This window comes from Zootoca vivipara, chromosome 10, assembly GCF_965207765.1.
Source record: "Zootoca vivipara chromosome 10, rZooViv2.hap1.1, whole genome shotgun sequence".
NCBI lineage: Eukaryota > Metazoa > Chordata > Lepidosauria > Squamata > Lacertidae > Zootoca > Zootoca vivipara.
The window spans coordinates 17,185,788-17,199,450 of record NC_142593.1 but is presented as its reverse complement, the minus strand read 5'-3'; the positions used below and the strand labels follow the sequence as shown (position 1 = coordinate 17,199,450).

At 40.6% G+C, this 13,663-nt stretch overlaps 1 protein-coding gene across 4 annotated transcripts in view; it reads left to right on the top strand.

The window, feature by feature from the left end:
* The window catches only part of PRR16 (proline rich 16), a 120,422-nt gene extending 110,863 nt beyond the window's left edge, over window positions 1-9,559 (top strand). For all 4 annotated transcript variants that reach the window (XM_088652625.1, XM_088652624.1, XM_088652627.1 and 1 more), the window contains one exon: window positions 6,778-9,559. The gene's annotated coding sequence lies outside the window, so the exon portion shown is untranslated. The remainder of the gene's footprint in view (window positions 1-6,777) is intronic.
* The last annotated feature ends 4,104 nt before the right edge of the window (window positions 9,560-13,663 follow it).

The window sequence follows — 13,663 nt, the reverse complement described above, 5'->3', positions numbered from 1 at the left end:
TTCCACAACATGGGTGCCACTAGATGAAAAAGCTTTTCTCCATGTTACCATAAGCCAATAATCACCAGGAAAATGGCAAAACTACCCAGATTCCATTTGCTGGTATTAACGCTCTTACCGGGCAGTAGGTTTTTCAGGTAACCTGGTCCAGAGCTGTTTCAGGCTAGATATGCAAATAGCAAGATCTTAAAACTGTTTGAGTGGCTAATTTGCAGCCAGTGCACTAGGGTGATAAGTGCCTGATAAGGAGCACTTCTCACTACGTAAAATGCTGCACCAACGTATGTAGGCAATGAAGGCCCTTCACTCAGTGCAGTTAGGGCATTGCCCACCTGCCAAAACTCCACAAAGCTATAGTACAGTCCCTTCTCTGTTCTTTGCATTACAAACTAAAAAAGTGCATTTGGATGAACTTGAACTGAACCATTTTGTTCTTTTTTAAAACAAACTTTGCAAGCAACCCAGCCCAATAAGCAGCGTATAAATAATAAATAAGTAATAAAATTATGATTATTCTTATAAGCAGTGGTGGTTGCTGACACAGTCCTATTTGATTTTGTTCAGAAGTAAGTAAACCCCACTTTGTTCTTTGGGGATTATTCACGAGGACAAGCATAGGACTTTAAAGTTTACTTAGGTGCTAACTACTACTGCAACAGTTAAGCGATCACTATTTCTTTGCAAGAGTGGAGGGTAGGGAGAGAAACAGAAGAGGCGGCCACACAACATTTTTCCTATCAGACAAGCAGCCGTGAAAGTGGGGACTCCTGGAGCAAAGTAAGACACAATCTAGTTTAGCTAAGTACTATTTTGTAAAACTGCCATGTTTATGTATTCATATATCTTTGCATTGGAGGAGGGCAGAGAGAAAACTGGAACCAGGCCACACATCCATTTCCTCCTTGGCTCCATTCCCATGACCTCCTAGTAATCCCACCAGATCTAGTGAGCACTAACCACCATTGGGATGGGGTTAACCCACTTAAGTAATCCTGCATTTGTTTGCACTGAATCCATGAAAGGCTTAGGTTCGACAAAGGCAGATTTCCTTATCATTTGGAAGGTAGACTCCACTCAGAAGGGCTTCAAACAGTCTGGGCAAATTTCTAACAGCACATTTTAAGAAGGAAGTATAACAATATAGCTTTTGTTGAAAACTTAAACTTTCCGAAAGCAATCTTCTCTCCTTGCACTGCCGCATGTTGCTAGAGCAGTTTCTATCTTGCTTAGTGCTTAAATGATGTGTATTCTGCTTGGAGAAGAGAGAATAGAATTGGCAGAAATTGGGGAGAATGAGATAAATGTTGGACTCTTAGGTAAACAACATTTATGGGCTTCTACCTACCATTTGTCTTCACTGATGCATTACCCTGAGTAGATGAATATAGAAGACGAAATTGTCAATTGCCTTTCCCTGTCCAGCTGCAATTCAAAGCATTTGACTTCGGATATATGTAATTTTGAAGAAGACTTCTGGTTCATATCTACATTGAGCTTTGAAGATTCCATAGGCTACAACCCTGTACCTGCTGATCTGGACGTCTGATTAGACATGTACCGGTATAAGATTGCACTGTTAGAGGACCTTGTCAAGTCACTCTCTCCCAGCCTAACCATCAATTATGGGTTGTTGGATTATAAAACTCTTGGGTTTCTTTGAAACAAGCTATGCATAGATCCAGTTTAGTATGATGATGCCTGTCGGCTGTATAAATATTAGGTTGTAAAAAATATCGGTGTTCTTGGATTATGCAAAATGACCTTCTTTCCAGGCTTTGGTATAGCATATTTAATAGCCTTTGATACTAGTGGCTACTCTCCCAGCACTCAAATTTGTGCTACAAAACTTGCCCATCAGCCTTAGTGGGGGCTGAAGAAATACGTTTTGCAATTCGCGTTTGATATGAGAGCAAGAAAGATGACTTGTTTGTTCTTTTCAATACAATTCTGATTTCATTTCACTTCTGATCACTCTGGGAATGGGAAAATAGCAGTCAGAGCTGCGTGTTCTTATGCGGTGGCCCAATTCTTAATACTCTGTGCAACCAGTTTTTGCACTTACAACATGGAAGGATTATACTAAGGTTCTTTGGTCTGTTTGCAACCCTGGAGTCCTTTGGGAGGGAAGGTCATACAGTGCCACCATAACCCAGGCTTCATAGCAGAGGCTATCTTGGGGCAACATGCTAGTTCCAGCCTGTGTATGAATTCACACATTCACATGTGTTCAGTTGTACAAGGATAAAGCAGAACTGATGAAGGCAAGTTGGTTTATTTAGAAGAGAACAAAATGTTATTTTCTATACATAAGAGGAATTGCAATTTGCTTAAATGTGAAATACCACAAAGAGCAGTGTTGTGACTGTTGGATCAAGCTTCTACTCAGAGGGGATGCCGGTACGTGGAAAGCAAGTTCGTTTTAGTTCTTGCTGCTGCCACATCAATTTTAAATGTGTGAGGCATAAAAAGCCCCATGGATCTAGTTGTCCATAGTTCATCAGGTTTGTTTGTTTGTTTGTTTTAACCCAATGGCATCTCTCTTATGTCTACCACTAACCACAAAACACTAGGAAAGTTTGAGTGATTCTTTTTTAGCCATCCCAAAACTGCCATGGAAATATTACTGCACCACTTCTAAAATTTAGCAGGATTCTCTCCTTCACAAGGAGTGATGCACCCTGCAAATGTCATCTAATTCTGATCGGGAGTTTAAAAAATCCACAATCCTGCCTTAAAAGGAAAAAAACTAATCAAAGTCGTAAAGCTCAAGAAGAGTTCTCAAACTTTCTTCAGTAGGGCTACATACAAACACAATTGCAATGTCATATTATAATTTTTTAATGTATGTTTAAAACTACATCCATCTGTTCAAAAGTTCCTTGCGGAATTGGATGATGCTGCAATAATTAACGCCCACATGTCAATTTAATCACGAGCTTGTAGGGGAAAACTTTACCGATTACTGTATGCATCGTTCTGAAAATTTGTCTTGAGTTGAGAATCCTAGTCCCTGTTTTATTGAAGGGGGAAATGTTGCTATGTAACACCCCTGTTCGAGACAAAGAACCAAAATAGCTGCAGGGAAGTGCTATGGATTCTCTCTTGGCTCCTTGCATCAACAGAATTTTTAACTAAGATCCAATTACAGAATATTCATTATTGATGATAATAAGTGAGCTGTAAAGAACGCACATTTACATTCTGATCCCAGGCAGTTGCAAGTTTCTGCAGCCTTTCGAAACTTGTAAACTCAGCATCTTTCACGTCAGCCTAGAATGCACCCAGGTCTACAGGCTGTGCCATCACAGATGTACATGAATCCCTGCTCTCAAGTTTACCATAATTCTTAGACCGTCCCTGTTTGTTTGCAGAAAATTCAGTGGTAGAAAACATGCAAGTGCAAGGTTTAGTAATCCCTGAGGTTTCCATTTTGCAGATAGCGGGTAGCACAACTGGTCAAGGCCCATCCCTCAGTCCTTCAAAAGCTGCTACTAGCTAGATTCATCAATAGTATATGGTAGAGGTGCCAGATAAAAGACCTATTTAACAGTAGGCAAGGCATTTTGTTTGCTGCTTGTTTGACGGGGTTAGTGCCGGACTGTGCCGAGATTGGAGCTGCATGTTGGTGCAACTGTGAGCCCACAAGCTCATCCCATCTCAACCCTGTTCAGGTAAGCAGCCACAGAACAGGTGTTGGGAGGGTGGCTCCATAGGTCTGCCCCATGACACACTCAGACACTGTCATCTCGCTCAGCATCCTATTTTCCACAGTTTCCAACCTGATGTCTGTGGGAAGCTGCCATCTTGGCCGTGAGTCCTGGAAGACCTGCTCCCTGCCTTGCTGGCCTTTTCCCACCTGGCCTGGGAGGGTGGGGCCCTGATGGACTCCTGTTACAAAAGCTGAGGCTGCTGAACACTCTTGGGCTGGGGTATTGGTCAGGTGATTTTGTTGAGGGTGGGCTGTTGCTGTGATCAGTATTCATTTTTAGTATCAGGAGGTTGTGGACTCTCCTTCCTTGGAGGTTTTTAAGCAGAGGTTGGATGGCCATCTATCTATCATGGATGCTTTAGCTGAGTTTCCTACATTGCAGAGGGTTGCACTAGAAAGATGCTCTATGGTTTAGGTGTAATTTTTTAAAAAATTGATTGCATACTTTTTGATGTTTTATTATTGTTCACGACTACTTTTGTTATGTTTTGAATTATGCATTTTTTGTAAGCTGCCTTGATCATAGTTTTAACTGTGGAAAGGCAATTTACAAATAAAACATAGCTGCCAAGTTTTCCCTTTTCTCACGAGGAAGCCTATTCAGCATAAGGGAATTTCCCTTTAAAAAGGGGATAACTTGGCAGCTATGAAATAAAATGATATATGTATTTGTATGCATGACAATCAGGACATGAAGGCATTGGTCATCTCTCTTTATGCTCACTAAAAATCTTCTTGTGCACAATTTTTAAAAAGAACATGTTGAAATTGGACATGCCATATTCAGGGTTGGGAATATTTTGGAAGGAGTTTATCTCAGCTGTCCAACTGGTTGTGATTGTAAAATGGTGAACCCACAGGTGATCACACGGTTTCTGAAGATAGTCCTGATTCAGCAGACCATAGCTTTCCTTGTGGTGTGTGCACAGGGCATTATCATAGAAAGAGGCTGAGCAAAAGAATGGGCTACTCCAATTGATTATTTAATAGGAGGAATTTTTGAAATCCTTATATTAAACAGTGTACCAAGGCTTCTGTTTGAAGTAGGACTTCCTTTGAAATGGGCCTTGACTTTCCAAAGGCTCTCCTTAAAAATAAAAGGCCTAAGGATTCATTTCATATGTAAGAATTCTTTCAGGGCCTGGACAGGGTACTGAAGCAGTAGCAGGTACCGTAGCTGTATTCACAAGTGCATTTAATTAAAATTGGGTCTGAAGTATGGGGCATGGCAACAGGCCTTGGCTGCAAAGCTGCTACTGCTAAGTCTATGGTAAGTCTGTGATGAATAAGTGATTAGTCATTGAGCGCTTTGTAGAAACAGGATTTGAAATGGCATGTCAGATCACCCCAAGTGTGAAGTGGAAATGAGAATGGTCTTGCGGGTACCTGTTTTATAAATTCTCAGGTTGTGCAACTTTAATACAAGCATGTATAGTGTGAAGCTGTGCACTCCGACCATGAATGCTCTCTTTAAGCAAGCACTAGTCATGTTTGCTGATGGACTTGTGTAACTTCTGACAACCCACATATAAATAAATTTAATATGTGAAAAACTGTGTCAGGTTGAAATCCTGTCCCCGATTACCTGGAAGTAAGTTTCATGGAATTCAGTGGGACTTATCTTTTGAACAGCCATTCATAGAATTGCACTGTACATTTCCAAAATATCCATCTGGTTTTTGCCTCAAACAAACAGATGTGACTCATGTGATTTTGCCGGAATGGTATTTTACTGATAAAGCCAAGATTCTAGCCGTAGAAGCCAACTCCTAGGGGCTGAGGTCCCTTGGCTTCCCCATAAAGGATTTGAGGGGGCTGCCCCCCCCCCACAGTAGATGGGCATCGCCATTCAAATAGTGTGTGTGTGCCACATCATGTGATCAATTATGTAGGGCAAGGCTTAAAGGTAAAGGTACCCCTGACCGTTAGGTCCAGTCGCAGACGACTCTGGGGTTGCGGCACTCATCTTGCTCTATAGGCCGAGGAAGCCGGTGTTTGTCCGCAGCCAGCTTCCAGGTCATGTGGCCAGCATGACTAAGCCGCTTCTGGCGAACCACAGCAGCACACGGAAACGTCATTTACCTTCCTGCCAGAACGGTACCTATTTATCTTGCACTTTGACGTGCTTTCGAACTGCTAGGTGGGCAGGAGCTGGGGCCGAACAACGGGAGCTCATCCCGTCACGGGGATTCGAACAGCTGGCCTTCTGATCAGCAAGCCCTAGGTTCAGTGGTTTAGAGTCTAAACTTTAGACCACAGTGCCACCCATGGGGCAAGGCTTACCTGCCCCCAAATATTTTATTCAAGTTTGTACCTCTGAGTCTAGCAGTGTTCTTTTATTTATTTCATACATTTTTTTTACTGTTTGATTGGGGGGAGGGGAATCATAGTGGTTTAGTATGCATCTTAATCCCATTGAAATCAAGTTTTCCATGTTACAGTGTTACCTTGGTTTAAGTACACAATTGGTTCCAGAAGTCTGTACTTAACCTGAAGCGTACTTAACCTGAAGCAAACTTTCCCATTGAAAGTAATGGAAAGTGGATTAATCCGTTCCAGACAGTCCGTGGAGTACTTAAACTGAAGCGTACTTAACCTGAAGCGAACTTTCCCATTGAAAGTAATGGAAAGTGGATTAATCCGTTCCAGACGGGTCCGCGGAGTACTTAAACTGAAAGTACTCAAACCGAAGCATACTTAAACCGAGGTATGACTGTACTGTACTTTGTCCACAATGAAGACCAGCTGTTCAGCATGTTTCAGAGAAGAGAAAGGTATGCTTTGAGGGACATTATTGGGGTAGAAACATTTTTTGGGATCTGGAGTCAGAAACAGGTTTGATCTCCAGGATTCCAGCTCTTTTATTTTGGCCCATAGAACTCAACAGGAGGCACTGAGACAAAGCTGGCACCTTTTTAGTGGGGCAGAACACTGGCAACTGACAAGTAGACAGTTGGCTCAACATGAGCACCAATAAGGAATGGTATTTCAACTGGCTATGTGTGTGCATATACATATAATATGTGTTTTGTAACATGCCTCTCTTTTGTTTTTTTGTTCCCTTGCAGCTCCTTCGGGCTAGAAGGAATGTCAACCTTTGGAGGCATGTTAATCAATTTCTCCCATGACAGTTTCGACACAGTTTCAGGCCATATTTAATTGTAACAACAGGGAGCCTTCTTAGAGCACGGGAGCCCTTGAGCCAGAGCACAACTGATCACTGGAGTAATCTGCATTAAATCACCGGACTCATATCCAACAGCTACGAGCTGAGCCCTAACAAAAGCCACAGCCTTAAGTACCATTCACTCTGACACAGGAAGAAAAAGGAGTAACGATCTTACCCCGTCAAAGAAACAGCCATCTCTAGATCCTGCTGCGAATGAATTTCGATGCAAAGAAATTGAGAACAGCCAGTTAGTAATCACTTGGTCCAGCAAGTGTCCGATTTTTTTATTTAAATATATGTAGCTGAATGAAAGGATGAAGCACTTAAACGACTCAAGAGCAATCAGTGCATTTAGTCCGAATGAAAGATTTGTCATCGTGGGTGGAAAGAGAGAAGGTCATTGTTGTCCCTTGTGCAAATTCAAAGCCATAGATGAAGAAAGGACGAATGCTTCGAAGATGCTTGGAAAGATGTTATTTCCTGTCCTCTGCCGAAATAATTCAGTTGTTACAGATTGCATCTCAATGCACTTCAAATATTTGCACTGTCACTTCCATTCAGGGGAATGATGTGTAGGCCATCACTTGCACAGGTGGCCTCATGAAATTTCTGCCCGCAGGAAGATGTACCTTGAGGGGCTTCTACAGGAGATTAAAAGCCCATCATCAAAAGTGAAGAAAAGTTAATGCCCTTCTATCCCTTCACATTTGGAATCTTTCTCACAAGGCAAATTGTTGCTCCTTAAGCCTGATATATAATAAAAATAATAATAGAAAAAGCATCAACAGGCTAACATGGATTTTAGAACAGATCTAATTTTTAATACATTTTTGTATCATTGTAACAACAAAGAAATTGACCTATACTGCTCACATTGACAGTACCCTCCCAGTTAACAGGATAAATGAAAGAAAGAAAAACATTTCTACTACGTATTTGACACATAACATTTTTTATAGCCAATTATCTGTCCTTCATGGAAAATGTACCAGCTAAACAGGCATTTTCAGTTTATTTTTCTAAATAAATGTGGTGTTTGTATCATTTGCAATCACTTATTTTTGCTGATTCCCATTATTTGTCCATGTTGTGCCCCTTCCAATCTCCTTCACCAAAAAGGGAGTTTTAAAGACAAGAACCAAAACACTTGTTTTGCCATGTTAAATCATAATGATTTGCAGACTGAAAGCTTTAATATAAAATGTTGTTTGTAGAATTATAAAGTATATTTCTACTGGAAAATATGTATGGATATCCAGAAAGGCTGTATTTTAGTTTTTAATCTCAACACATAGGTTATTTTTTAATATTCCCAAGGAAGTATTTAGTTAATGTAGTTTGCTTGAAAGTTGTAGCAGATAATTTTGATTCAGGAGTGCACGGCATCTTCAGCAACGGTGAGCTTGCTTGTACACAGTGCAGGATATGATCCAGTTTCTGGCCTCTGCGTGTACGAAAGGACTATTGGGGGCCGTACATAATGCAGTCAGCAGGAATGCCCAGCCCCTTACATAGTGCCTCTGCTCAATGTGTATCCTAGATTTGCACCTGTACAAGCAGGACAATGGGAGACACACCCCCCCCAAAGCATTATAGCAGGGCATCTAACCTGCCCTTAGTACAAGCCACACTGCGTGGACTAGGATGGCGCTGGAATGGGATGTGAAGGATCAGGTGTGAAGTATCTTCCTAAGCCCTGTAACTGCATGCTGTCTGGTTGCTTGATCAGAATTGCCAGCATGCCCTAAACTACCCATCAATTTCCCAGTGCCCAGAATGTTTGCTGGAACAATCAGGAGCTGCATCACAGTTCCATTATTTGCACATCATTTTCATAAATAGAATCAATGCCAACCCATACTGGTCATGTTACATTGATTGCTGTTGCTCGGAAGTTGTTGCCAAAAGCTTAGTTCAACCTGATGGACTTGGAACACTTTCACAAGTGATACTCTTTCTTCTCTTACGTGTCACTCCTGAATGTTGTCGGTGCAATCTAGAAAGTCAAAGAGAGATCAATTCATTCTTATCTATGTTGCCCTTCATTTGATATACATACACATGAAGTTCAAAGGCCAGTTCTTAAGACCAAATTCCTTAGAACTTAATTACTTAATTTGGATACAAAGATTTGTGATTCTTTCCACGAGTATTTTATTACTTAAAATACACATATTTTGAGCCTTTAATATTTGGTGCAATCATGATCTTCTCTTCACGACAATGAGGGCTAAAACCTTACTTTGTTTTTGTTTTTACATGCAATCTGGGAATCTTAGGATTCTAACAACTGACCACAAGTTGCAAAAATATAATATGGGGCTTTTTATGCAGCTATATGACTGACTATAGGTTGCTCATCCCTGCTTTAGATTCTGGACGCTAAAACAATTTGTAAGGAGGCTTGATTCTTAAATTACACATGACACATTATATCACATGATTTTTGCATTGCATTGCATAAATTTTATTTATTTCCAAACTGTTACAATATGGTTCTGTTAAAGATGCCATTTCTGAATTGGGGGATCAAAGAGCAAGAAATTGCTTGATAATCTCATCCATAATCTGCAAAGAAGAAGAGTCGCTGTATCCACCCAGTGCAGTATTTTGTTATTATCAGTTCATAGATTCCTTTGATGCTCAAGTTGTTTTGAATAAAATTATATATTTTCCTTTTTCCTGAGTTCTCTATGCTGTGTATAATTTTACGCACTCACCTACAGAAAAAAGAGGCACCGAGAGAGTATTTTGAGATACCAATCTCTTACCTCGCCAGCTGAATTGGATTCAAGTTGTACATATTTTGATGCTTCTCGGGGAGGGGGGTTAAAATCCCAGCCCATTGAAAGTTTGCACATCAGAATACATGTTATTTTTTTTTTGTTTAAGTGAAGCATTCAGGTTATCTATGGTCTGAAGTGGCAGTTTGGGATAGACTGTACCACATGCCGTCAGCGTTGCTGATTGAATCCAAACCTATCCAAAAAAGAAGAATAGCAACTCCTAGCTCAATTAGCGTTTATTCACCATCATCCAGTCTTAACTTAGACTTCAGACACCAATTCATAGCTTCCACAACCACAGCTGATCACTTGTCCCCTTCAACGTGATCCATTGGAAATAAGAGCGAGTCCCAGAGACCTTTTTCTTACCAGGATAACCTCTCATTTTCAGATGTGAGAAGTGCCTTTGCATGTTCAACCTGCCACAGAAGATGCAGGCTGTGGTGCAAATAAATCAAGTTGGACTAAATGCTGCCTGCTAGCTGTTAGTTGACCATCCCTGTAAAAATTGCTGTAGCAGATTGGAGAAGTTCAACTGGGCACAAATCCTGTATTTTAAATTCACTTCAAGTCGTTTTCATGTAAGAAAAACTAGGTGGTTGGTTTTTTATAGCAGAGATGGTCAACTAGCTGCTAGCAGTTAACCTGGTCTTGATTTTAACATAAAATTAGGATCTAGCTTATCTTGATTCTTCTGTGTTTGGGTGAATTTTTTGCATGCTAGTTTTTCGATGCTTTCCTCACAATTCAATGAACTATTACAGTTAAGATACTCATAGTTGGAATCTATAATGTCCCGCTGGAGGAGAGGGCACTCCAAAATTGCAAGGAAGCAGTTGAGAAGACCACGTTTGTACCTGCACCACTTGTATAGAGCAAGGATGGGGGTCAAGTGCCACGTTCCTTGTAGGGTACCTGTTTTTTTTGGGGGGGGGGAAGTCACATGCTAATAGTAGGTGGGGCAAAACCAAAATGAGTGGAGTTTGCAGCATTGCATAGCCCTCTCTCCTCCACAGGATGCAAAAGAGGAAGTGATTCTTAAAGAGGTGGTTGAGAGAGCAAGAATGAGACCACAGCGTCTAGAGGGACCACAGATCCCCCACTGGTCGCATAGGAAATTGTATCAAGTATCCACATTCAATTTAAAATATACTGTAACTGCATAGAAGTAGAGGAGAAATTGCTATCAAGCGGATCATCTATCCACCCCAAGACATCTAGACCTAAACTCAAACTTCAAAATATGTTGAGAAGACCACACAGAATCAGTGCACTGCTCTAGATTAAACCAGAATACTGACCTAATGGTTTTTGGGAGTACACTCAATTCTAATTTGAAGTTAAATGCAAACAACTTTAGAAAGACATTTGAATTATAGCAATATCTTCCTGCTATTTACATTTCTTCATTCCTGCTATACTTCAAAATATTCAAAATAATATATATTCTTTAAGAGAAGATCAACATGAGCCTTTAGGACCAACACCTGCTCGCAGTAAGTAGATTCATTGAAGCCTCTTTGTTTTTTGAAATGTGCACATTTCACTGAGATTTTTGTGACTTGGAAATTATTCCAATCAAGCATATTCAGCTCTAACACTAAATTAAACCTGAGTTCTGAGCATAATGGTGCTAGCAGGTCTATAAGACTTTGGAATAAGAACTATTAATAGGACACCGGTAATGCAGTTAATTACATTCATTTAGGGTAATATGCTGTGGGTTTTCAAATTTCCCCTTGGGAAAGCAGCATAACGCAGGAAAGTTTTGCTACATAAATTTAAGCCCATACCAGGTTATTTAATTTTTAAAGACCCTTAAAATGCACTGTGTTCTCTAATGTAGTTTGTGCAAATTTCACATATTAAGCAGAATTAAATCCTGGTTTATCAACCATATAAACAACTGGGACCTGCAACCAATCACAACTCGCTGATGAGTGCATTTGTGTGATACACAAATTTGTATTTGCTGAGTTCATATAGTGCATTTTTAGGTACACACTTAAAATTATGTCTAAAAGATGTGTGGACCCATGGCATGAAACTCGGGGTGGGAGCACAGAAGGAAGTGAGAAGTGAAGAAAACAGAGAAGGGACCGAGAAAAGAAAATGAAACAGGTAAGAGAATGCTGCAGACTATTTTTGGATAAAGAGTACAATATCTAAAAAGTTTCCACAGCTTTGGGATAAAGCAACATTATTTTTCATGGCATTTCCTACTTCATATTTAGTAGAATCAGGATTCAGTCGTGTGAATTATTTACTCAGCCTAACGTGGAATCGCCTTAACATAATGGACAGAGGTGATCTTTCGTTATCCCTCACGGCAAAAGAACCGTGTGTGTGTGTGTGTGTTTGTGGTCATCAAGCACAAGGATCACATTGATTGAGAAATACTTAAAGCATAAGTTTTTGTGTGATTGCATTTTGTATAAATTGTAAAAAAATTATAAATATGCTCCAGTTATCAACAAAACAGTTAAATGGCTACCTTTCTGCCTGTAGGACGAAGGAAACAAGGTTGGAAGGGGGCCATGGTTGGGAAAAGGTTGAGAAACACTGGTGTATACTACATATTTTAAAAAAGAAGAAGAAGAAGAAAAGGCATTCACTTGAAAATGGCCTGGAGCGTTGACATTAGCAGAAAAAATTACAGTATCATGTTTACAGTTATGAAACCATAGTAAAAGAACATTGCCTAGAGGGACCAGTACCCCAGTTCATTCTGGTTTACATCACATTTTCTGAAGACTCCCTGGAAAAGACCCTGATGTTGGGAAAGATTGAGGGCACTAGGAGAAGGGGACGACAGAGGACGAGATGGTTGGACAGTGTTTTCGAAGCCACCAACATGAGTCTGACCAAACTGCGGGAGGCAGTGGAAGACAGGAGTGCCTGGCGTGCTCTGGTCCATGGGGTCATGGAGAGTCGGACACAACTAAACAACTAAACAACAACAACAATTCTGACAACCTGAGAACAGAAGATCAAGGGTCTCTATGGTTGCTGCAGAAGTGCTAATGTAAGTATGATTGCATTAGTGGCATGTGATGATTGGGAAATATTTTGGAAGCGCTCTTTATCTGGATGACAACAAATTAGCCTTTTGCCGGACGAAGACAGCTCTTGGAGTTTAAGCCATGTTTCAGGTATGCTAAATGGTCGCTCCTATTGAATTTTCTTATTGGGGGTAAATTCCATTTTTCTGTGTGCTGAGGGATTTGCCATGCATGGTAATCGTAGTTCAAATAGGAAACATTCTTGCTTCTTTTGCCAAAGTGACAGCTGAACCAAAATACCGTACAGTATCATGAAATTAGGATTAATTGCATTAATTGTGCTAAGGATTTCATTGGTGCTAAACTGCTTTCAGTTTCGTGTGTGTGTGTGTGTGTGTGTGTGTGTGTGTGTGTGCTCTTATAACGGATGTAGTCAATGTGGTGCCCTCCTGATGCTACTACAGTGGTACCTCAGAAGTCGAATGGAACCCGTTCTGAAAGTCCGTTCGACTTCCAAAATGTTCGGAAACCAAGGGGTGGCTTCCGATTGGCTACAGGAAGCTCCTGAGGCCAATCAGAAGCCACGTCAGACATTTGAGTTCCAAAGAACATTCGCAGACTGTAACACTCACTTTTGCAGCGTTCAGGAGCCAAAACATTCGACTCACAAGGCATTCGGGATCCAAGGTATAACCATAATTCCTCCCCATTGCCTAGGCTGGTTGGTGCTTATGGAAGTTGTAGTTCACAACAACTAGATGACACTATATTGGTGACTCACATATTAGTCATGAATTTTCATTATAGGTCAAATAGTTCACATCATGGTTTGCATGTATGCATCAATAAAGGTCATGATCTTCATGCCCAACAATAGTGAGACCAAGTAATCTTGTCTTTTTAAGAATGTAGAAACAACTGAAGCTTTCTTTGCTGAACAACTATCCTTATCCCATTTCTGATCTGCCATCAGATCAGAGATGGCTTTCTAAAGACA